Source organism: Salvia miltiorrhiza, chromosome 2, assembly GCF_028751815.1.
Source record: "Salvia miltiorrhiza cultivar Shanhuang (shh) chromosome 2, IMPLAD_Smil_shh, whole genome shotgun sequence".
In the NCBI taxonomy this organism is placed as follows: domain Eukaryota; kingdom Viridiplantae; phylum Streptophyta; class Magnoliopsida; order Lamiales; family Lamiaceae; genus Salvia; species Salvia miltiorrhiza.
In genome coordinates this window covers 16,342,075-16,368,032 of record NC_080388.1, presented here as the reverse complement: position 1 = coordinate 16,368,032, position 25,958 = coordinate 16,342,075, and the positions used below count along the sequence as shown (strand labels likewise).

The window sequence follows — 25,958 nt, the reverse complement described above, 5'->3', positions numbered from 1 at the left end:
TTTCTTCTCAAAAAATATTTAACAAATTTGTAGTAGCCCGCTCTTTTATTTATGATTAAAACTAGTAAATGCAAATTTTTTTAAATAAATCCAGTTTATGGTCCTGATTTTTTTTCAGAAACAGAGTTATTATTTTAGCTTTATATTTTTTTTTACGTATGAGAAAAAAACGCGACGAGGATTATTGAGCTATTCAATAATTATTATTTCCAAGTTGTAACTGACTTAGCAAAGTCATGTTATTTATTAATCGAAAAACAGAAGCAGTTATATTTTATTAGTGCTACTAGAAGATGAGGAATTATTCCGACTGCAACGCAGATTAAATCTACGGATTTAATCTAGATATTAAATGGCTTATGAAGTGAATTAAATCTACGTATTTAATTTATACACGAATAATGAACAGAAGCCAGTATTTTATTACAATTACAGAATCACCGAGACATAGAATATACATCATTAATCCTCCACTACATTTTTTTCCCACCACTACACCTACTCTTCCACCCTTTCCACTCCACTAATTCCACTACACCAAACTTTCCACCTACTCCCTTCCCCACCACACGCAAGAATGCATCTAACATTCCATTATACAGGCAACAATCTTTTCATCATCTTCATTCTTCACTAAGGAACCGAAGAGCAGCCACGAGTTCTGCCATAAGTACACTGCTCCGGCAGTGTTTTGCAAGGCGATTCCAGCCATCCAAAAGGTTCCCAAAAATTCCCAAATTAATTGTGTATCATCTTTCATATGTTTTCTATACTTTGGCAAAATTTCAGAAGGTTTGAAGCTCTTATGATTTATTTATGAATTTGTAAACATCACTGCCCATCTGGAATACATTTTTGGTAAACAATCTTTGGGAGGCCATAAGTAAAGTTTCAATCGGTGAAAACCTTTGAAACTTGAATATGTCACTCTAGACTCCCGTATCTTTCTTTTGACATCGGCCTCACCATTTTTGAATAAGGGAAACAACCGGTATAAATTCTTGAAATCTAGTTCTTATTCCATGTACCATCCAGTAGATTTTACAAACCTACGACTTTGAGGTGGCAAAGCCCGACTTAAATCTTTGATTCTCAAGCCTAGCTTTCTACTGAATATTCAATGACATGTTGGGAACTTACTTGCTTAGTTTTAGAATTTTTGGTGAAGCCTAAAGTTGGTTTTCTGATTTATGTTATGAATCTGCCAAACTTGAACGCTTTTTGTGCACTGAACTTTAGACAGTCATATCTTCTAAACCATGAATGTTCTTAGATTAAATCCAACTGGAGAGTGTTATGATCTCTCCCTAGTTTCCAGATTGACCCTTGGGGTTCCCAGTGGAGTTTTGTAAAGGGAGATATGAATTTTCAAAGAAAGCCCACTGACTTGGTTGTAATCTGGAAATCTGAAATTTTCAGATTTTTGCTTGTTAAATACCCATCTTTGAGAGGGCATATCTTGCTCGTTTGAATTGTTTTTCATTCGATTCAAATTGGAGAATGATCCTTGAAATGTCTAGTTTCCAGAATGTCTTTTGGAGCATCATTTGGAGATCCGAGGCAGATTTGGTGTCTGTTGCAAAACAACCCCTTAAGAGCTCAAGTTGTTGAATTATTTTCTATGTATCAAAGTTTATTTTAAAGGATGTTTCATGAAAGATTTCGTATATGTGCGTAACAAGTTTGGGACTATTTATTTTAAATGAGGTCCGTTCTTTATTTAAATTATGATGGACTTTTAATGAATATTTTTGGGATTAAACTCTTATTTCTTGATTTATATAAATTATTTTTTTTAAGGACTTATAAATATGAATTTCGTAGGCCTACTGACCTACTGTGATCGACGGTTTGTCGATGTCTAATAGCTTTGAAAATTTTATAGCAAGTCCTGACATGAGTCTTGAGTACCCTGGTAAAATTTCAAGCCATTCCAACTTCGTTTGATACTTCTTTAAAATGCAAAACCTAAACTGCACATAACTACCGAGAATTTCAGAGAACAGATGAAAGAGTCATTTATTTCAGTAGCTTCCTGTGTGATCTAGCTTTCCAAATTTTTATGGTATTAACCTTATTGTGTTAGCTAGATATCCACCAAAGTTGAGCCCAGTTTGACAACGTTTACTATTTGTCAAAAATCCAAGTTTTCGATTGTTCAAAACTGCCGAACATGGTAGATCGTGGTAAAAACGTCATATCTCTCAAACCACTTGGAGTTTTCGACTCTACTTTTTTTTATATGAAACTAGATTCGAAGATCTTTCTTTCGGTATGAGTCTCGAGTCCAGGAGATGTCGGAGTCAGAACAGATTAAATTTTGAAGTTGAGTCAGTGTAAAAATAGAGCATGTTTTAATGATGTTTTTGGACTTCGGACTTTAAAGCGAACTATTATCATTTATTTCTTTAAAGCCACTGGTTTATTTAATTAATTGGCTACTCTCTTTTGAGCCTATTAATTATTTGAGGTTACGCTAGTAATGATGTAACGAATTATGGATGCTAGAACCCTAAAACACTAAAAGATACCCTAGGCACGTAGAATTAGACTTTGTCTTATGACAATTACTTCACGAACTTATCGACTCTTCATCAATGAAGGTCCGGGCGACAGAAAGTGAAGCCGAAGAAGAAACGACTCCACGCCAGCTTTAAGAACAATTGAGGTGGGCAATTCCTTACGCGTAAATAAAATGCTATGCATGTGTTATGCTTTAAAATGCAAATTGGATCTTCAAGTATGGTATGCTTTATTACGCTTAAATGAGTTAAGCTTTATTATGCTGCACGTTAAATGATTTACGCTATGCTGTTTATACTATTTACGCCCTATGTAATTTACGCTTGATTACACTTATTTACGCTTGAATGCTTTACGCTGATAAGTTTATGCTTATGTTTGATGCTTGCGTCTGTTGGGGGAGGCCTCCCTCAACAGTACGATGCCGTGTCCGTTGAGGAGGGCCTTCCTCACGGCGCGATGCCCGTGTCCGCTGAGAGAGGCCTCTCTCGCGGCGCGATGCCAGTATGCCAGTATGCCAGTGTTACAGCGTCTATTGGGGGAGGCCTCCCTCAATAGTACGATGCCGTGACCGCTGAGGGAGGCTCCCCTTCACGGTGCGATGCCCGTGTTCGTTGGGGAAGGCCTTCTCCACGACACGATGCGTGTTGATGATTGTTAATGATGAAGAATGCGCTCATCCTGTTTATGAATATGGAAATGTTTAATGAGCAAAGGATTTGAAAGAAACTCATGCCTCTTATGCGATATTGTGAAATTGTTAATGATGTTATGTTATATGCTTGGCACTGCCCACTAAGTACTTTTGTACTTAGCCCTTCGATGTTTATGATTGTGCAGGTTGAGCTGTGATGGGCGATGAAGTGTTGCTGAGTGGAGTTTTTGTCGAACTTAAAGTAGGCTCAGAAAGGATACATGTCTTCATACATGTATCACAGTTATGCTTTCCGCTGTAAACACTGATTATTTCAGTTACGCCTTCCGTTGCAAACTCTGATAATGTTTTAGCCAAGCCCCTAATGATGCCTTTTTCCTTTTAAGGAATATAACGCGTATACAAGTTCTTTGAGTACCCTTTTTATGCGACCTATGCCTTTTTCCTTTTTAAGGAATATTTCACGCGTATTCAAGTCCTTTGAGTATTCTTTTATGCGCCCCTTTCTAAACCCGCTTCTTAATTTCCCTTCCCCAGTCATGGTTTTCCCGGATTAATTATCCTTAATTAAGGCCGGTCGTGACAGAGTGGTATCAGAGCAGTTCGTTTGCTCTGAGCCTAAGAGTTTATTTAAGCCAAACTTTGAATTGATCACTAAAGTGTCTAGAGTTCAATCGACAAAGCTCAGCACTTCATCGCATCACACTCAACGAAGCAGAATGGTAAGCTCTTCCAAGTTTTGAGTTAATGTTTACAAAAAGTGAGAATTATCGTAATAGCAAAGTGAGTAACTGTCAATAGCCATGTTAAGTTGTTATTGAATGAAATGATTTACGCAAGTGCGATTAAGTATGCCTATGAACATAGAGCTATTAAGTTAAGAGATCACCACTACGACAGAACATAGAAAAAAATTAGATTGTATCTTTTGGTGGCTATAGTGAAGGAAGCAAGATAAGTGATACGTATAGAAAAATTTTCTTAAGCTGATGATATTATAGCCACTATAAATCTCCATGACTTATGCTTAAGTATCCAGTTTAGATGATGTGATATTATATGCTTAAGGATTGTTATGACTCATAGATTTGAGATGCTAAGGACCCTTAAAGCTTACTACATCAATGATCAATGATGTCATTGGAGTCATGACTTGCTTACAAGTTATATTAAGTTGACATTTACAAGAATTCTTTTGAGGTTTGTATTAGATTATGCTAGGGTGTACTAATTGGCACATCTTTGCTACCAGAATGCCGCCTAAGAGAGGACGCCCTGCGAGAAACAATAACAATCGCAGAAATCGTAACGTTGTACCCGAAGAACCACAAGATGCTCGAGGACATAACCCATGCCCTCCGCCCCCGACTAGGAGAGTCGAAGAACTCTTTTTAAGGCAGAACCCACCTACGTTTGACGGAACAAGTGAACCAGCTGAAGCTGAGATTTGGGTGCGTGCAATGGAACGCATCTTCAACTTCCTACGTTGTACTGATGAGGAGCGCCTATCTTGCGTCTCGTTCCAACTAACAGGATCAGCTGACTTCTGGTGGGAAGCACGACGAAAAATCCTGACACCGGAACAATGGGCAATCTATACTTGGGAAGATTTTAAGACGGGATTATATGATAAATATATCCCGAAAAGCTATAGAAAGAAGAAAGAAGCTGAGTTCTACGAGTTAAAGCAAGGAAAGAAATCTGTGGTTGAATACGACAAGGAATTCTGCAACCTGTCGAGGTTTGCTCCACAACAAGTGGACACAGAGGAGAAGATGGCAGAGAAATTTTGTGCCGGACTGCGGTACGAAATTAGGATGGCTCTAGCAAGCCACGGAGGACTCTCATACACGGAGTCTCTGAACAGGGCACTTGACATTGAAGCTGCAATGCCGTCGGACAAGTCAGCCCCATTGTTGATCTCAACGCCAAAAGACTTACCAGTAGCCTCACATACTCTCAAAGGGAAGCGCAAGTGGGACAACAACGAAGACAATATCAATCAGACCAGTAAGAAAGTGTGGCAAGAAAATGAACGGGCCGAACAGTTTATTCAACCAAGGTACGAGGCACAAACTAATCTCAAGCCAACTGGGGGTAACCAAGGTCAGAAAGGAGTTTTACCTTGCCCAAATTGTGGTAAGATGCATAGAGGTGTTTGTCGGGCTGGAACTAACGGTTGTTACAATTGTGGCCAAAAAGGTCACTACTCCACGCAATGCCCCAACAAACAACGAGGTTCAACAATTGAGAACACCCACACCCCCTTGCCAGCAATACGTGGACACTTGCGAAATCAGCCTCAATCACATCAGTGAAAATCTTATGGAGACACCGCAGACAAGAGAAGCTACGCGGGAACTTGAAGACAAGATGAAGGAAAAATACCCCGAACTGTTTTAGCAGAGATATGCAAATTTCGGGACGAAATTTTTGTTAAGAGGGGTAGTATGTAGTAGCCCGCTCTTTTATTTATGATTAAAACTAGTAAATGCAAATTTTTTTAAATAAATCCAGTTTATGGTCCTGATTTTTTTTCAGAAACAGAGTTATTATTTTAGCTTTATATTTTTTTTTTACGTATGAGAAAAAAACGCGACGAGGATTATTGAGCTATTCAATAATTATTATTTCCAAGTTGTAACTGACTTAGCAAAGTCATGTTATTTATTAATCGAAAAACAGAAGCAGTTATATTTTATTAGTGCTACTAGAAGATGAGGAATTATTCCGACTGCAACGCAGATTAAATCTACGGATTTAATCTAGATATTAAATGGCTTATGAAGTGAATTAAATCTACGTATTTAATTTATACACGAATAATGAACAGAAGCCAGTATTTTATTACAATTACAGAATCACCGAGACATAGAATATACATCATTAATCCTCCACTACATTTTTTTCCCACCACTACACCTACTCTTCCACCCTTTCCACTCCACTAATTCCACTACACCAAACTTTCCACCTACTCCCTTCCCCACCACACGCAAGAATGCATCTAACATTCCATTATACAGGCAACAATCTTTTCATCATCTTCATTCTTCACTAAGGAACCGAAGAGCAGCCACGAGTTCTGCCATAAGTACACTGCTCCGGCAGTGTTTTGCAAGGCGATTCCAGCCATCCAAAAGGTTCCCAAAAATTCCCAAATTAATTGTGTATCATCTTTCATATGTTTTCTATACTTTGGCAAAATTTCAGAAGGTTTGAAGCTCTTATGATTTATTTATGAATTTGTAAACATCACTGCCCATCTGGAATACATTTTTGGTAAACAATCTTTGGGAGGCCATAAGTAAAGTTTCAATCGGTGAAAACCTTTGAAACTTGAATATGTCACTCTAGACTCCCGTATCTTTCTTTTGACATCGGCCTCACCATTTTTGAATAAGGGAAACAACCGGTATAAATTCTTGAAATCTAGTTCTTATTCCATGTACCATCCAGTAGATTTTACAAACCTACGACTTTGAGGTGGCAAAGCCCGACTTAAATCTTTGATTCTCAAGCCTAGCTTTCTACTGAATATTCAATGACATGTTGGGAACTTACTTGCTTAGTTTTAGAATTTTTGGTGAAGCCTAAAGTTGGTTTTCTGATTTATGTTATGAATCTGCCAAACTTGAACGCTTTTTGTGCACTGAACTTTAGACAGTCATATCTTCTAAACCATGAATGTTCTTAGATTAAATCCAACTGGAGAGTGTTATGATCTCTCCCTAGTTTCCAGATTGACCCTTGGGGTTCCCAGTGGAGTTTTGTAAAGGGAGATATGAATTTTCAAAGAAAGCCCACTGACTTGGTTGTAATCTGGAAATCTGAAATTTTCAGATTTTTGCTTGTTAAATACCCATCTTTGAGAGGGCATATCTTGCTCGTTTGAATTGTTTTTCATTCGATTCAAATTGGAGAATGATCCTTGAAATGTCTAGTTTCCAGAATGTCTTTTGGAGCATCATTTGGAGATCCGAGGCAGATTTGGTGTCTGTTGCAAAACAACCCCTTAAGAGCTCAAGTTGTTGAATTATTTTCTATGTATCAAAGTTTATTTTAAAGGATGTTTCATGAAAGATTTCGTATATGTGCGTAACAAGTTTGGGACTATTTATTTTAAATGAGGTCCGTTCTTTATTTAAATTATGATGGACTTTTAATGAATATTTTTGGGATTAAACTCTTATTTCTTGATTTATATAAATTATTTTTTTTAAGGACTTATAAATATGAATTTCGTAGGCCTACTGACCTACTGTGATCGACGGTTTGTCGATGTCTAATAGCTTTGAAAATTTTATAGCAAGTCCTGACATGAGTCTTGAGTACCCTGGTAAAATTTCAAGCCATTCCAACTTCGTTTGATACTTCTTTAAAATGCAAAACCTAAACTGCACATAACTACCGAGAATTTCAGAGAACAGATGAAAGAGTCATTTATTTCAGTAGCTTCCTGTGTGATCTAGCTTTCCAAATTTTTATGGTATTAACCTTATTGTGTTAGCTAGATATCCACCAAAGTTGAGCCCAGTTTGACAACGTTTACTATTTGTCAAAAATCCAAGTTTTCGATTGTTCAAAACTGCCGAACATGGTAGATCGTGGTAAAAACGTCATATCTCTCAAACCACTTGGAGTTTTCGACTCTACTTTTTTTTATATGAAACTAGATTCGAAGATCTTTCTTTCGGTATGAGTCTCGAGTCCAGGAGATGTCGGAGTCAGAACAGATTAAATTTTGAAGTTGAGTCAGTGTAAAAATAGAGCATGTTTTAATGATGTTTTTGGACTTCGGACTTTAAAGCGAACTATTATCATTTATTTCTTTAAAGCCACTGGTTTATTTAATTAATTGGCTACTCTCTTTTGAGCCTATTAATTATTTGAGGTTACGCTAGTAATGATGTAACGAATTATGGATGCTAGAACCCTAAAACACTAAAAGATACCCTAGGCACGTAGAATTAGACTTTGTCTTATGACAATTACTTCACGAACTTATCGACTCTTCATCAATGAAGGTCCGGGCGACAGAAAGTGAAGCCGAAGAAGAAACGACTCCACGCCAGCTTTAAGAACAATTGAGGTGGGCAATTCCTTACGCGTAAATAAAATGCTATGCATGTGTTATGCTTTAAAATGCAAATTGGATCTTCAAGTATGGTATGCTTTATTACGCTTAAATGAGTTAAGCTTTATTATGCTGCACGTTAAATGATTTACGCTATGCTGTTTATACTATTTACGCCCTATGTAATTTACGCTTGATTACACTTATTTACGCTTGAATGCTTTACGCTGATAAGTTTATGCTTATGTTTGATGCTTGCGTCTGTTGGGGGAGGCCTCCCTCAACAGTACGATGCCGTGTCCGTTGAGGAGGGCCTTCCTCACGGCGCGATGCCCGTGTCCGCTGAGAGAGGCCTCTCTCGCGGCGCGATGCCAGTATGCCAGTATGCCAGTGTTACAGCGTCTATTGGGGGAGGCCTCCCTCAATAGTACGATGCCGTGACCGCTGAGGGAGGCTCCCCTTCACGGTGCGATGCCCGTGTTCGTTGGGGAAGGCCTTCTCCACGACACGATGCGTGTTGATGATTGTTAATGATGAAGAATGCGCTCATCCTGTTTATGAATATGGAAATGTTTAATGAGCAAAGGATTTGAAAGAAACTCATGCCTCTTATGCGATATTGTGAAATTGTTAATGATGTTATGTTATATGCTTGGCACTGCCCACTAAGTACTTTTGTACTTAGCCCTTCGATGTTTATGATTGTGCAGGTTGAGCTGTGATGGGCGATGAAGTGTTGCTGAGTGGAGTTTTTGTCGAACTTAAAGTAGGCTCAGAAAGGATACATGTCTTCATACATGTATCACAGTTATGCTTTCCGCTGTAAACACTGATTATTTCAGTTACGCCTTCCGTTGCAAACTCTGATAATGTTTTAGCCAAGCCCCTAATGATGCCTTTTTCCTTTTAAGGAATATAACGCGTATACAAGTTCTTTGAGTACCCTTTTTATGCGACCTATGCCTTTTTCCTTTTTAAGGAATATTTCACGCGTATTCAAGTCCTTTGAGTATTCTTTTATGCGCCCCTTTCTAAACCCGCTTCTTAATTTCCCTTCCCCAGTCATGGTTTTCCCGGATTAATTATCCTTAATTAAGGCCGGTCGTGACAAAATTTTATGTCATGGGTTGGCTAATAATAATTACTACACATTAATAATATAAATACTAAAATATTACCATAAAAGGAATGAATAATTGGAAATTAACTATCAAGCCCTTAACATTTTCGTCAAATATTTTATTACTATACTTAATTATTTTCTTACAAGAGTTTAAATAGTTGAGCCATATTTATATATTAAATTGGGCATTGGACATATTTGTGTAAGGCAATTAAGGATGGAGCCCAAAATTAAGCATCATATTAGAACCCTGTCTTCAATTTCGGTTAATGAAATTCTTTAATATTATTCAACTAATGAGATATTTAAAAATTCTGAGCCGCTATAAATCGGTATTTTGGCAAATTATTTTGGCATATTTCAAGTACTAAAAAATGAGAATGTTGTTTATATTTTCCACCTGAATATTATGATGGTTTAAGTAATTTTCTAACACTCTATAGCTCTCTCTCACCGAATACTATGACTGCCAAACTTGTATTCATCTAAGCGAGTTAGAAGAGGAGATGGAAGTAGGAACAGAGTCGATCATATCCATTGATTCTATGATTGGACAAGTAATTAATGAAGTTTTCAAGTTCATGGCCCCTTACAATTAGATTTCTATGGTAAAGATTCACTACAAAAAAACATATCGAACACCGACGAAATTACCGACGGAAACTAATCCGTTGGTAATCACCGACGGAACAGCGACGGAAATCCGACGAAGACATTTTCAAAATTTTACCGACGGATTACCGACGGAATCGCGACGGAAAATAATCCGTCGTTAAATATTACTCCCTCCGTCCCTGAAATAAGTTCCTCTTTCTTTCTTTCTTTCTATTTTTGGACAACTACCCCACCACTAATAATACTTTATTTATTCTTACTTTTCACTTTTTCACCACTCCCAATACTAATTATAACACATTTTCATCTTTTCACCACTCCCAATACTAATTGTAACAATTTTTCTCCATTATCAATACACTTTACCATTTTCCTTAAAACCTGTGCCGTCCCCAAAGAGGAACTTATTTTGGGGACGGAGGGAGTATTTATTATTTTTTATTTATTTTTTATTAATTTTTTTAATTTACCGACGGAATAGCGACGAAATAGTTAGCGACGGAAAACAATCCGTCGTTAAATATTATTTTTTATTTTTATATTTTTTTTAAATTTACCGACGAAAATAGCGACGGAATTGTTAGCGACGGAAAATATTACGTCGCTAAATTTGATTTATTTTTTTTAATTTTTTAAAAAAATATATATTTTTATTATTTTTCGTAAAAAATAGCGACGGAAAATATTCCGTCGCTAAATATAATTTTTTTTTTAATTTTTTATTTTTTAATTAATAATACGTCGGTAATTCCGTCGGTAAATATTATTAATTTTTTTGTTATTTTTATTTTTTTTAAATATTTTTATTATTTTTTAATTAATATACTAATTTTATTCTTATTTTTAAATTATTGAGAATATTTTAAATTTATTGTTATTTTCAACAGTAATATATATATTTTTTAACTAACTATAATATTAATATTTTTTTTATTATTTTAAATTCGATCGTATATTTACCGTCATTCTTTCGTCGGCACCACAAGTCTTAGATATGACTTCTGTATATTCTAAGGTTATGAATAAATGATATTATATATTAAAATAGAGTTTAAATGAATTAATAGGTGATAGATATATCAATAATACGCGTGTTCTGTACTGGTGACCACTCGAAAAGAACTTCAAGATTAAGTGTGCTTGAATTAGAGCACAACTAAGATGGGTGACCCACTGGGAAGTTCGTCTTAACGTATGCAATTAAGTTCAAAATATATTAGAAATACCAAAATACTTGTGGAGAATAAAGCTAGATTGATAAAAAAAAATTATTATTGTTTTTATTATTTTTTGGAAAAAAAATAGCGACGGAGTTCATTTTCGTCGCTAATACCGACGGAATTTTTCGTCGCTATTTCCGTCGTTGATTTCAGACGACGCCTGCGTTGTCGTGTGCTTACCTACGGACGGTTCGTCGGTAATTAGCGACGGATGCGAAATTTCGTCGGTAATTTTTTTACCGACCACTTTTACAGCAACACACGGCGGTCGTCGTTGATCCGTCGGTAAACGAAATTAGCAGATTGTAAATGTCTTTGGTGTGGTCGTAAGTAATATTGTAACGACGTAGAACATTATGGTCAATCATATCCATGGAAGGCTAGCTATTGAATGACGCATTGTCACAGACGATAGATAACATCAAGATTTTTGTTATAGATTAATTTTGTGAAATTGAAAAAACCTAATTAATATGATTTTTAGCAAAAGGATTGTTGTTCTTGGATTTTTCAAGAAACACAAATAGTTTGAAACGAAAATCTAATATGATCATTCACAAATATAGTGAAGTTCAAACTACAATTTGCTCTGCATTGTTTGTGACTTACTATTAATATTTTTTTATTGTACCATGTGAGGTTTCACATACTTGACACTTAGATAATATAGGGCGGTACTGTTATATATATTAATAATATATAGTAGTGCGGTGGAAATAAAAAATTATAGTAATAAATAAATACATGCAGGGATATTGCGACGCTCGGGGACGAAGTGCGAAGTGATCGCCTATGCAAAAGAGGCACGAACATGGAGCAGCTCCAATTAAGACTTCCCAGTGGAGGGGCACATGGATGAACTGGAACACACTCGAACGAGAGGGATTCCGAGAATATGTTAGAATGGGACGACATATTCAAGGAGAGCTTAAAAGATTTGATTGGGCTACTCATACCAACAAGATGCATCTTTTTTTCTGGTGACCACATGGAAGAAAATTCCAAGGTTTAGCGTGTTTGGCTTGGAGCAATTCCAAGATGGGTGACCCCCTGGGAAGTTTCTTAGGGAGCATGCGAGTGAGGACAAAACACGCTAGAAAAGGCACTTATTGGTCTGGGGGGATAAACAGAAATAACTGAGACTAGTGTTGGACAATATCTCTGTAAGACAAATTGCCCAGCTATATGTGCTTCGCGGTTTGACGGAAAATGACTCCAAGATACAACGATTTGGTGAACTCAACGTGTTTCTCACTAACAAGCATGATGTTTTGTGTAATTACTCGATATTCAGTACTGTGAACTTCCCTAAGCCTTGAACTATATGAAACATATGAAACTAGACTCAACTACATTCGATTCGATATACTGAATGTAATTTTCAGACCATGGGAGGGCCTCTTATTTATAGCCAGAAGGTGGCTGTTCATGAACAGGTGCGAAGTGGTTGATGGGGTTAAACTCGAACCGGTGCCTGCGGTTAAATCTTGGACAAGTGCGTGCGGTCGGGTTCAAACAGGTGTGTCTCCCGACTCTAGGCGTGCCACATGTATGCCAATTATTGCCACATCCGCACCATGTGGTGCAATTGCTGGCACGCTTGTTCGCCCTTTGCCACGTCACGTGTCCATATATGCACTAAAATGCATAGTGTCTGGTCACAAGGCGCTGTTGAGCTACCGGACCATCACTGAGCCAGCTACGAGACTTACTTAGCCAAAACTTTTGGCTCCTCAAAGCTCCTCGCGAGTAAATGAGCTTATTTTCCCTTCTTTTAAGTTACAATATTCTTGGGTGGTTGACTATATGATTATATGACATTAAATATCATAAATTTGTTTTCGAATCACAATTTTACACTATTGAAAATTATAATATCTCCTAAAATATGGTGGAGTCCAATGAATGAAACAACAATATAGAAGAATATAAATTATCGATTTCGTTGCAAGAAATTTTATTTAAACGTTTGCATTATAGCTAGAGAATGTATAACACGAATTGATTTCAAAAAGTTGATAAAATTAGGAGCAGTTAGGAATAGGGATGCCACAGCTTGTTAGCAACTTCTTGGCATTGGGGTTTTGGATGTAGGGTCTCAAAGATGGGTCCGCCACATACTTGCAGAAGCATGGTTGTTGTTCATTCAGCTTACTGCAGCACTCCGCCGACGGATTTCCCCCACTATTTAATGCGGGCAAACACGATTTCAGCTCATTCGGGTTGCACGTCACCGCCTCAATTTCATGAATTTGTGCCACCACAATAATCACCATGCAGAACGCTGCCACCACACCCTTCATCATTTTCACCCTAGAAAATATATATTGAGTATTTCTAAATGCTTGTTGGCTTTCGCAAATGAAAGTTGGTTGATTTAGTTGCGAATGAATGTTTCTCTATTTATAACCGTGGGGCAAAGATGGCTATTCTTTATGTTTATGCAACAATATTTCAGATTCAAAGTATATGTTACTTTTTTAAATTTGTTTTACAAATTAAATTTTGATAGTTATGTAAATTCTTGGCTTTGATTTGGTAGCCTAATAAAACTTGTCAGATTATTTAAATTTAATTCACAAGGTAAATCTTAATACGCTAATAGATTTTCTAGATTTCTTATATATGGTCTTTAGATTTATTGAAATGACTTTTCAAAATTATGTTCCAAATACAAAGATTGATCAAATTTCTTCTCAAAAAATATTTATCAAATTTTATTTTATGGGTTGACAAATTTTAATTACTACACATTAATAATATAAATACTAAAATATTACCATAGAAGGAATGAATAATTGCAATTACTACACATTATATAAGGCGGTACTGTTATATATATTAATAATATACAGTAGTGCGGTGGAAATCGAAAATTATAGTAATAAATAAATACATGCAGGGATATTGTGACGCCCGGGGACGAAGTGCGGAGTGATCGCCGGTGCAAAAGAGGCACGAACATGGAGCAGCTCCAATTAAGACTTCCCAGCAGAGTGGCACATGGATGAACTAGAACACTCTCGAACGAGAGGGATTCCGAGAATATGTTAGAATGGGACGGGATATTCAAGGAGAGCTTAAAAGATTTGATTGGGCTACTCATACCAACAAGATGCATCTTTTTTTTCTTTTCTGGTGACCACGTGGAAGAAATTTCAAGGTTTAGCGTGTTTGGCTTGGAGCAATTCGAAGATGGGTGACCCCTTGGGAAGTTTCTTAGGGAGCGTACGAGTGAGGACAAAACACGCGAGAAAAGGCAATTATTGGTCTGGGGGATAAACTGAAATAACTGAGGCTAGTGTTGGACGATATCTCTGTAAGACAAATTGCCCAGCTATATGTGCTTCGCGGTTAACAGAAAATGACTCCAAGATACAACGATTCGGTGAACTTGTAACACCCTATATTTTTACCCTATGATTGATAAGATCGAGACACTATTATGAGCACTGAGATATTAGCAGTAGCTTAAGACCGAGATGAAGTTTCTTAATAGATTGAGATATGAGTATTTTAATATTCTGATGATGGAACTAGTGAATGAATTACTTTGAGAGAATGAGTTTTGATAGTGATGCTGTTTGAACTGGGATGAGGATTTATATATACATATATATATATATATATATATATATATATATATATATATAGGGAAGGGCTAGAATAAAAACACTCTTAAGTGTATAAAATATAAATGATTTTCAGCCCTTAGATCATGAAGATCTACGGTTGATTCGTAACCCTGTTGGATGAATTCGTGGTCCAGGGTTCGAATCCCGAAGGTAGCAAAAAATTATTTTTCATAATTCGTAATTATGTTTGATGAATTCGTAACCCTGTTGGATAAAATTCGTACATTAAAAAACGTTTATATTTATATTTTAAGAAGTGTTTTTACCGTAGCCCTCCCCTATATATATATATATATAGAGAGAGAGAGAGAGAGAGAGAGAGAGAGAGAGAGAGAGAAGGGTTCAACAGAGAAGTTAAATATTGTAGAGAATAGAGAATTCGTAAAATAAAAACGAACATATCTATAATTTTAATGAACAGATGAATGTACCGCATGAACAACAATTTGACCCGGGTTCGAATCCTGCTGGTGGCGAGTTTTTCTATATTTTTACTAAATATGTTTGTTCATTAGTTATGTTGATCTGTTCGTAAAATATATAGATTTGTTCATGATGAATAAAAAGATAATTCTCTGTTGAACTCAACCCTATATATATATATATATATAGGGTTGGGTTCCGGTGGATCCCTATGCTTATAATAGATCCGTAGATCCAAATCTAGACCACACATTTATGACATGTGGCGCATCAAGATGGTGACACGTGGCAAGGCATTTCAAGGCAAAATCTGGAGAGGGGTAAAATTGGAATGTAATTTTCGAAAAAAAAAAAAAAATAGATTTTCACAAAATAGGTATATTTTAGATGCATAAAGTTTCATACGAGAATGCATGAACTTTCATATAAAAATGCATAAAGTTTCATATAAAAATGCATAAGATTTCACCCCACCCCCCACACCCCTGAACTCCACCCCACCCCCACCCACCCCCCCCCCCCCCCAATTTTTTTTTTTATTTTTTTAAAAACTGATTTTCTGACCACTGACCCACCCCTACCCCCCCCACCCCCCCCCCCCCCCCCCCCAAATTTTTTTTTATTTTTTATTTTCTCAAAAACTGATTTTCTAACCACTGACCCCCCCACCCACCCACCCCATGTCACAGCCCGCAATCCCTAAGGATGGTTTAACCGGGGTTATGACTCGGGAAGGGGATTAAGAAGCGGGGAAAGAAAGGGGCATTTACTTAACAATCAAACATTTTACGAAAAGAGACAATTATTATATAACACTAGGATCATAACTGATCACTTGGGCAAAAACAAGACATTCGTTCATGTAATACCCGGGCTTTTGATGACGTGTTTAATTTCTTGAGTTTGAGTAATTAGGGTTTAGATCCCTTGTTTGATTTACTTTGTAAAGAGATGAAGAGTTACATGAAGTTTTGTTGTTATATTTTAAAAATGTTGAGATGTTCTTTTGATGATGTGAGAATGATGTGGGATTTTATATCCGTATTTGAGTTTGAGTATTCAAATAATTCTAGATAATTATTTGAATGAGAACGGTGAACTCGGAAGTGAAATCTGAGTCCGTTAAGACGTTTTTGAAATTTTTGACTTTTTGACGATGAATAGTAAAATACGGCTATTTCGTCTTTTTGTCGACTTTCAAAATCTTACGTGCACGTCGTCGAGAAATATTCTTAGTTTTTCGATACGAGTCCAATAATGAAAGTTTTTATTTTTGGACGACGAGTGAATAGTAAACCGGGATTTCTCGATAAACGAATCGAGCTCGTTTATCAGAATTTCGAGAACGAGCTTGCGTTTTCTATATTTATATGGAATTACGAGTGTAATGAAAGTGAGTAGAGGTTGAGAGGGCGAGTAACGAAGAGTATGGGTTGTTAGTCGTTAAAACGAGACGAGACGAGACGAGACGAGATATTTAACGACTAAATATCTAACCCTATCCCACCAAAACCACCCCCCAACCGCCCAAGTTCAGTCAAACACTCTTAACTCACGTTGATTTTCAGCCCACACACAACTCACACACACTAACACCTAAAACACACACACCATTCACGCATATGCCATTTTTTAGCTTGAGCTCAAGCTTTTGAGCTCCGATTTGAGCACCGAGATGAACGCCGATCATCTTTTCGATCACGTATCTAAGTAGGTAAGATCTCTACCTACGTTTTGATGGTTTTCTTTTCGATTTTCGTCGACGTCGAAAAACGTCGATTCTCGACTTTATTTTGAAACGACGTCGGATCGTCGTGAAATTTTAGTATGTTGTTCTTGGGTAGATGTTGAGCATGTTTAATGAAGGGAGTAAGAACGGAACGAACCGTAGCTATGAAACCCATGAGGGCAGCCCCGTTTTTCACATATTAGCTTGTCTTTCGATGTTTGTTTGATCGTTTTGACTTGATATTTGTGCTTAGGGGTATGCTAGAATCGATATATATTAAATTCGTATTTTTCCAAGCACGAAAATTGTATAAATTTTTAGAGTATGATTATTTAAATTCGTGAAGTTAGAGACGTTGCATAATGAATATTATTGCGTATATGTGTTCTACGATATCACATGAGCATGCTAATTGATTTACAATTTATGGATGATAATTGTTGAACGAAATTAAAACTGGAATTCTGTCAAAATTTTACAGCAGTTTCAAGCTTATGTTTCGATGAGGTTTCATTGCTTGATGGCTCTGAAATTTTAGTATGTTTATCTATGATATGTGTATTTCGTTGCTGCAAAATTTCATGTCTTTTGGATGATGTTTGCTATTTTAAAGATATTTTGAAAAATCCTTGACAGAATCTGTCAACTATTGGTAGACTTCACAAAAACGTTTATATCTATTAATCCATGAAGGATTTTGCATCACCGTTTTTTTTAAACGAAACTAGACTTCAATACTTTTCTAAAAACATAAGATTTCAATTTTTATGACCTCTGAAACAGAGCAGTTTATTATTTCAAAAATGCCCTGTTCTGCTGTCATATTTGTCCAACAGTAAAAGTGTATGAGTTTCATTGTTTATTTGGCAGATCATATGAACGTTTTCTCTTGTGAAATTTTAACCAAATCTTCAAGGATACCTTTAGTTTTGGATGATTAAATTTGATGGAATTTTATTAAGGTTTGCCTTGGTTTCTAATGGCCTAAACAAAATTGGCAGAAACTGTCAATCTTTGACAGCCTGCACTAAAAGAGCAATATCTCCAAAAACCTTTAACCTTTTTGGTTAACTACCATTTTTAGAGTGAACTACACTTCATGAAGTTTTTGAGATCAATTGGTATGAGAGTTTATGATGATTGAGTTGGTTGTTATGAATTTTTAAAGATGACATAAAAACAGCAAAACTTTCTAGAAAACAACTTGATTATATTTGTTTTGATGGATGATACGATATGACTAAATGGTGTGAGTTGTGAGAGTTATGATTAACGCACATAAATGTTGGTATCTGACACTCGAACAATTGGTGTCGAGTATAAATGATAGTTTACTGATAAAGAGTTTTGATGATTTTGAATTGTTTGGTTTGCGTTGAAAAGATGTCAAGATGTTAAGTTTTGAGTCGAGAGACGAGTTCACGTAGTGAGATTCACGCGTTGAAATCTCGTGGTTGACATTATATATGAATAGGTCATGCCGAAATTTTTAGTGAAATTAGGATTTGAGCATAGTCAATTCTTGTTGACCCGTGACTCAAATACATGCCTAATGGATAGTTTAACTTCTAATTGGTTAATTAGACGAGATGAGAGCGAATAGATCTGCTAAGAAAGTGGACTTTTCGATGTGTTAAATATTTCTTTTAATTGAAGAGCTGCTAATTATAACATAAGGATGTTATAATTAATGAGTAATGACGAGAGATAATAATTGTTATATTGATTAACAATCAAGAGAGATGAACATTAGAGATACTAATGTTTCATAAAAGAGATTAGATTATTGATCGAGGTTTCTTTTATAACTTCTCATCAATTCTTCATAACAATGAAGGTCCTTTTGGGAAGTAACGACTTGAGGGAGAGAGTGACGTTACTCATTGATACAGAGACACAACGAGGTGGGCATTACTTTTACTATACGTATATAGAGATCCCCTACGTATCGTAGGCCTCTTATACGAATGAATGCATGAGATGATCTAACTGTTAATTTCAGTTTCATATATATCAAATGAGTTTAAATGTTACATTCAAACAAGTTATTTCATGACAAAATCTTTGAGTTAAAGTTATTTCAAGTATTGTCTTGCCATAAAATGTTTAAATTTTAGTATGATATCTATCTGCTTTGGCTTTGCCAATGATGCAATCGAATTCGGGTCCTGAGCAGTTGATAGCTATCCTGCCAGGACTAGTGTACACCAGTGACCGTAAGTCATCTAGCGGGTTGGCCGGTCAAGTGACCGTGAGAGGTGGCCACCTCTCCGGCACAAAGTTCCAGATATGATAGATTACAAAAGAACTTAGTCTGATCAGACGAACTTTAAGAATCACAAATGAACTTAGTAAGCTTGGGCATTTTTAGCGAAAAAAACTCCCTTGCTGTACTGATTATGATGGCATGACAATTTACAGTTTTGAAGCATGTATTTTTATACCTAGGCATACGTGCCCACTGAGTGCTTTTGTACTCAGCCCTGCATATGTTTTCTAAATGTGCAGGTTGAGCTGATGTGATGATGGTGCTGCAATGAGCGGAGTCTCCAGGGTTGTTAATAAATAGTTAACCTGTCTAGAATATGTCTTCATACATATGTCTAGCTACTTTCCGCTGCAAGATGTTGTTGATGTTATAGTATGTTATGTCATACTTTGAGTCTTAAGAGAATGGTTTCATACGATGTATAACTTGATTAATGATATTAATTAAGTTTTATGCTGTCTTTCATAGACTGTTTTCAATTGAGTATTAATGAATAAAAATGACGAGTTTTATTAAGATGAGTAAGTTTTACGGCTATAAATGACGCCCCTTTTCTTCCCCTTCTTCTTTAACCCCATCCCTAGTCGTGGATCACTCGGCCTAACTATCCATAGTTAGGGCGGGCTGTGACAGAGTGGTATCAGAGCGAAGGAAAGCTCTGAATTAGAAGTCTTGAGTTTAGTCTAGAATGAGTCACTAGACTAATAGTTATTAACAACCGTGAGCTCAGCGCACCATCACACCAGGCTCAACGAGGTATGTAAAATTTCAAAGTTTATTTGACGTTAAATTTTGAAGAGCACGATGTTGAGGTTATATGATGAGTTATGATGTTATGCTTTGAAGATGCATAGTTTGAGTTTGAGGATGACAACATGATTAATAATGAGTTATTATGTTGTAAGAGCATATGTTGATGTTACATGATGAATCATGAGAGCGTTTGTATCGTATGATGTTATATGATTGAGGATGCATAATTATGAGTTATGATGTGATGTATTTGAGATGTTTTGTGATGAGAATTGTTTGAGCAGTTGTGATAAGTCACGATGATTTAGATGAAGGAATCTAATGTCATTGTTAAGAGAGATTTTTTTACTAAGTAGAAGGATGAAATGAGAACTTAGAGCTAAAGCTTGAGAGAATTAGCAATTGCTTTAAGTACTTGTTGGTTTGAGTTGTGAGTTTGAGTTATGAGCTTGAGTATAATAGCATGATTAATGATGAGTTATTAGCATGCTGCAATGAGATATTGTACGATATGTTGAGTTGTTTGGTGACGCGAGTTTTGCTCACGCAACCTTAATGGTACTTGAGGAGGTATCATGAGCCATAGTCTTTGGAGATGGCTTTGAGAGAGAATTGTTGAGTTGTCTTACTGAGTCACGATGATTTAGATTAAGGGATCTAATATCATTGTTTACAGAGATTCCCTACTAAGTAAAGATGGGACGAGATGAGAATTTAGATGTTTTGAGCTTGAGTTTTAAGATAACAGTACTACTTAATAGGAGTTTTGCTAAGTTATCTTTTGTTTATTTCTGTTGCTGGAGCCAAGTAGAGTTAGTTCCTAGAGTCACCTTTAAGTTCTCCTTATAGGTTGGCCAGGACTGTTGGCACTGCACGAAAGTGGACTGTTGTGAGATCGAACTCAGGAAAGATCGGATACGAGGACGAGGCGTACAGTATGTGGTACAGAGATACCCTAGCAGATTTTCAAACACATGTTCATAGACTATGAAAGGATGAAAGCCTTATGGTTGTTACTAGACTGGATGGCATCGTGCACCTAGTCCCCGTGCTACCAATCGAGTGGTAGGATTGAGCAAGGAAGAAAGCCACTCAATATGATGGGACATGTCGTCTTGAGCATTGGACCCACAGGAGATGGGATTTGTTACAGATACCCAGATTTTCTATGCGGATCTACTGACCGGATGCTTGTTTTCTACCAGGGACTCTAGAAGAGTGTAGTAGATATCGAGTCGATCCTTAAGTATCAGTTACCAAAGATGATAAAATGATAAACGATAATGAGGATGAGAAGTAGCCGAGGAGGGCTAGAGTTGATGAGGATGAGAAGAGAAGTCGATGTAGGCTAGAGCTAAGGATGATCTTGAGAGTATGCGCGGTACACCCTCGTTTTTGATTAGTTGCAATTACATTGCGATGTATATAACTTACTTAGGAGATACTGGTACTTGAGATTTTGACATGATGATAGATAAGCATGCGAATTTAGTACCCTACTGATGTTAAATAGATGGATGTTCCTAGTGTGCTAAAGTAGCAACTAGATGAGTTAACTGGTAGCAATTACCGTAGGAGGTCCAGACCGAGACATAGTACTATTAATGGTGTCGGTTTAGAAGGGACATCACGATAGATACTATGGTTTTCGTAGGGTTTAAATAACCCCTTTATGTAAGCCCTCTAAAAAGAGGCATTCTACTGATGGATATATTAGGTTGACCAGAGTGGTCTTTTTGTTAGCATTTCGTGAGTGCTTATTGCCTTACAGATGAATGTTAAGGTGACCGTGAGGGTTTTCCTTAAAGTTGAGTTAGTAAATTGAACTTGAGTTTTGAGGATGCTTAGAGCGTTGGTCGAGTTGAGTTTTCCTTTTGTGATTTCAAAAATGCCTCAAAGATGTCATCAAGAGTGTGATGTGAAGGATAGGCGGGATAATACTCCGCCACCACCACCGCAACATGAGAGGAGAGTAAAAAAATATTGAACTTTCGAAACAAGAGTCTAGAACATAGGACCCTGAGTTTAAGCTTTTAGCTTGCTGGTGTGAACTTAAGTTTTGTTATGTATAGTATGTTGAGGGTTTAGAAGACACAGAATTTCCAAGTTCGGGATAGTATATCCCGTGTGACTGGGGAGTGATTATGTTGGACCTGGCCAGTCCGCATGATCCAAATCTCAGTAGACGTGTTTTGGGTTTATAAACCCATGTGTTTCAACTTTCGGTTGAAAAGCCAGATGGGTTCTTACTCTAGGTCATTTTTGTTCGACCTGGTAGTTACTTCATTCTACCCTCGGGTCATTCATTTGAGTCTCTTGAACAATTTTGTTTGCAACAATTTGTTTTGATGTCATTCTAGGGTTGAACCCTTACAACTTTTGAGTTATCCTAGTAGATTCTTTTGATGTATAAGACCAGTGAGAGGCACGTCAGAGGACTTTAACACCCGAGCAACTGGCAAACTACACTTGAGAACAATTGAAGACTACTCTTGAGAAGTATGTACAGAGGAGTACAGTAAGCAGCGAGAGGCTGATTATCGAAGTTTGATGCAAGGAAAGAAATCGGTTGTAGAGTATAATCGAGAATTCTGTGAGCTAACACGTTCGCTCATCAGAAGATGGATACTGATGAAGAGATGTCTGAGTTTTAAGTGCTGGTTTAAGGCAGGACTTTAAGGTAGTATGGGCAAGTTATTGGATGCACCAATTAGAATCCTGTTTAATACAGGAGCTTCGCATTCTTTAATTGGTTGAAGCATGTTACCTTCAAACTCGAACCAAAACAAGCTAGTCCCGAGTTGAGAGTAATCACTCCTGTAGGAAGAGCTACTACAGTTTCTCACATGATTTCTAACTTAGAGCTTGAGTTATGATCACTAAAGATGAAAACAAGAACCTTGCACTTAATGCCTATGTGGAACGTAGACATTATTCTAAGGATGGACTGGTTAGAAGAGAACTTTGCCCCGATTGATTGTAAGAAGAGACAGATAACTTTCCAACCACCTGGGAAGGAACAGACATGTTTTCACGACATTGATAGAAAGAAGAGAATTTCAATCATTTCGGCACTTCAGGCATCGAAATTGGTAAAGAAGAAAGGAGCACAAGCTTACCTAGTTTACTTGAATGATGAAGGAGAATCAAGTAAAAACTTTGAGGATGTAGTAGTGGTAAGGGAATATAGAGATGTATTTCCCGAGGTCTTACCAGGATTGCCACCAACAAGACAGTTGGAGTTCACTATCGACCTAGAACCTGGATCAGCACTAGTGTCGAAGGCACCCTATAGAATGGCGCCTAAGGAGCTACAAGAGCTGAAGATTCAGCTGCAAGAATTGCTCGAGTTAGGTTTTATTTGACCTAGTGTCTTTCCCGTGGGGAGCACCAGTCCTTTTTGTCAAAAAGAAGGATGACACGTTGAGAATGTGCATAGATTATCGAGAACTGAATAAATTGACACTCAAGAACAAATATGCTTTACCGAGGATAGACGACTTGTTTGATCAATTAAGAGGAGCGAGCTTTTTCTTAAAAGTTGACTTGAGATCAGATTACCACCAGTTGAAACTTTGACAGGAGGATACACCTAAGACAGCTTTTAAAATGAGGTATGAGCACTATGAGTTCATAGTTATGCCATTCGGTTTGACGAAGGCACCAGTAGTTTTCATGGATCACATGAATCGAGTGTTCCATCAATAACTGGATAAATTTATCCTAGTTTTCATAGATGATATTCTCATCTATTCGAAGAATGAGAAGGAGCGCCAAAACATTTGAGAACGATGTTGGAAACGCTAAGAGTTGAGAAGCTTTTTGCCAAATTCACCAAGTGCGAGTTTTGGTTGAACGAAGTAACTTTTCTAGGACATATTGTATCATCTGAAGGAATTAAAGTTGACCCCGTCAAGGTACAAGCTGTACATGAGTGGAGATCACCAACTACGCCTAACAAGATTCTCAACTTTTTAGGCTTAGCAGGATACTATCAGAGGTTTATTGAAGGATTTTCCACGATAGCAAAACCGATGACACAATTACTTAGAAAATAAGCTAAATACAATTGGAAAGAGGAGTGTGAAAAGAGTTTTTAAGAGCTTAAAGGAAATTGACTACAGCACCAGTGCTGATAGTCCTAGAAATGGATAAAGAGTATACCATCTACGCAGATGCGTTAGAGAGTGGGCTAGGATGTGTTTTGATGCAAGAAGAAAGAGTTATAGTCTATGCATCACGACAACTTAGACCCCACGAGATAAATTATCCAACGCATGATTTAGAGCTTGCAGCCGTTGTGCATGCCCTGAAAATTTGGAGACATCATCTCTACGGAGTTAGATGTGAGATTTTCACGAACCACAAAACTTTGAAATACTTTTTCGAGCATAAGGATATTAACACGAGGCAAAGGTGATGGCTCGAATTAGTAAAGGATGTTAACTGCGACATTAATTATCACCCTGGCAAGGCCAATGTAGTAGCCGATGCATTGAGCCGAAAGGTCTCGTCAAAGTTAGGATGTCTTCTCACGAGAGAGGATGAGCTTATAAAGGACTTTGACAAGATGAAGATAGAGATGATAAAACCACCAGGGACGATAGCGAGTATTGTTGCGACGATGCCTAGTTTGAGGAAAATGGTGATTGAAGCACAAGGAAAGATGAGACAATGAACAAGTTACGAGAAAGGATAAGAGCAGGAGATCTCAAGAGTTACCAAAAAAGCATCATACAATGCTATCTTATTTGAGGGGAGAATATGCATTCCCCGCGATGATGAACTTAAGAATACGATCATGAGTGAGACTCATGACACGCCTTACACCGCCCACCCAGGAGGCACAAAGATGTATCAGGTTGTAAAAAAAATAGATTTTTGTGGGACGGAATGAAATGAGACATAGCTTCGTTTGTAGAGCGATGCTTAGCTTGTCAGCAAGTGAAAGCATTACACCAACGACCCTATGGGAAGTTAAAACCGTTGGAGATTCCCGAGTAGAAATGGGATCACATAACGATGGATTTTGTGACAGCTTTACCCAAAAGTCAAAGAGAAAATACAGCAATTTGGGTGATTGTAGATCGACTAACAAAATCTGCACATTTCTTACCGATCCTAATCGCGTATGGACCAGATAAGTTAGCACAATTGTACGTTCGTGAGATTATAAGATTGCATTGAGTACCGGTGTAGATCACCTCAGAAAGAGAAAATAAATAAATTTCATCACATTTTTGGATGAGTTACAGAAAGAGTTGGGTACAAGGATGAATTTTAGCATAGCAGGCGATAGAAGATATGATAAGAACTACTATCCTTGATAGAGGAGTAAATCGGGAGAATGTGTTGCCACTAATTGAGTTTGCCTATAAGATGTGAGACAAAGTTTCGAGATAGGAGACAAAGTTTTCTTGAAGGTTTCACCCTCAAAGGGGATGAATAGATTTGGAGTTAAAAGACAGCTTAGACCCAGAGTTATAAGTCCTTACGAGACATTGCAAAAGATAGGTCCAATAGCGTACAGGTTGGCTTTGCCACCTAGCTTTGGAAATGTGCATAACGTGTTTCACGTGTCACAATTGAGAGGATATATATTTTCGACCCAAACCATGTGGTTTACTAAGAAGAAATGATCTTAGAACCAGACTTGAGTTATGAAGAGAGACCTCAGATGATGCTAGATCATAAAATTCGGCAATTGAGTAATAAGTCGATTGCATTGGATAAGGTCCAATGGAGATATGATAGTTAGAAAAAAGTGGAAAGAGAGCTTGAGGATAAGATGTGAGAGAAGTACCCGAAACATTTACAAGAGGTACAAATTTCGGGACGAAATTTATTTTAAGGGGGAGGGTATGTAATACCCGGGCTTTTGATGACGTGTTTAATTTCTTGAGTTTGAGTAATTAGGGTTTAGATCCCTTGTTTGA

General features: G+C 37.1%; 2 long non-coding RNA genes across 4 annotated transcripts; both read left to right on the top strand.

The window, feature by feature from the left end:
* The first annotated feature begins 515 nt into the window (after nt 1–515).
* LOC131011374 (uncharacterized) lies at nt 516–9,197 on the top strand. 3 transcript variants are annotated; one of them, XR_009096874.1, is made up of 5 exons: nt 516–719; nt 2,604–2,668; nt 3,364–3,900; nt 8,206–8,270; nt 8,966–9,197. It is a non-coding gene; the product is annotated as an uncharacterized LOC131011374 (long non-coding RNA). The 3 variants fall into 3 exon arrangements; XR_009096875.1 differs by having other exon boundaries at nt 516–792; XR_009096873.1 differs by having other exon boundaries at nt 517–2,668.
* Nucleotides 9,198–16,896: 7,699 nt separating this feature from the next.
* On the top strand, nt 16,897–20,302 carry LOC131011373 (uncharacterized). The gene is made up of 3 exons (XR_009096872.1): nt 16,897–16,985; nt 18,838–18,904; nt 19,509–20,302. It is a non-coding gene; the product is annotated as an uncharacterized LOC131011373 (long non-coding RNA).
* The last annotated feature ends 5,656 nt before the right edge of the window (nt 20,303–25,958 follow it).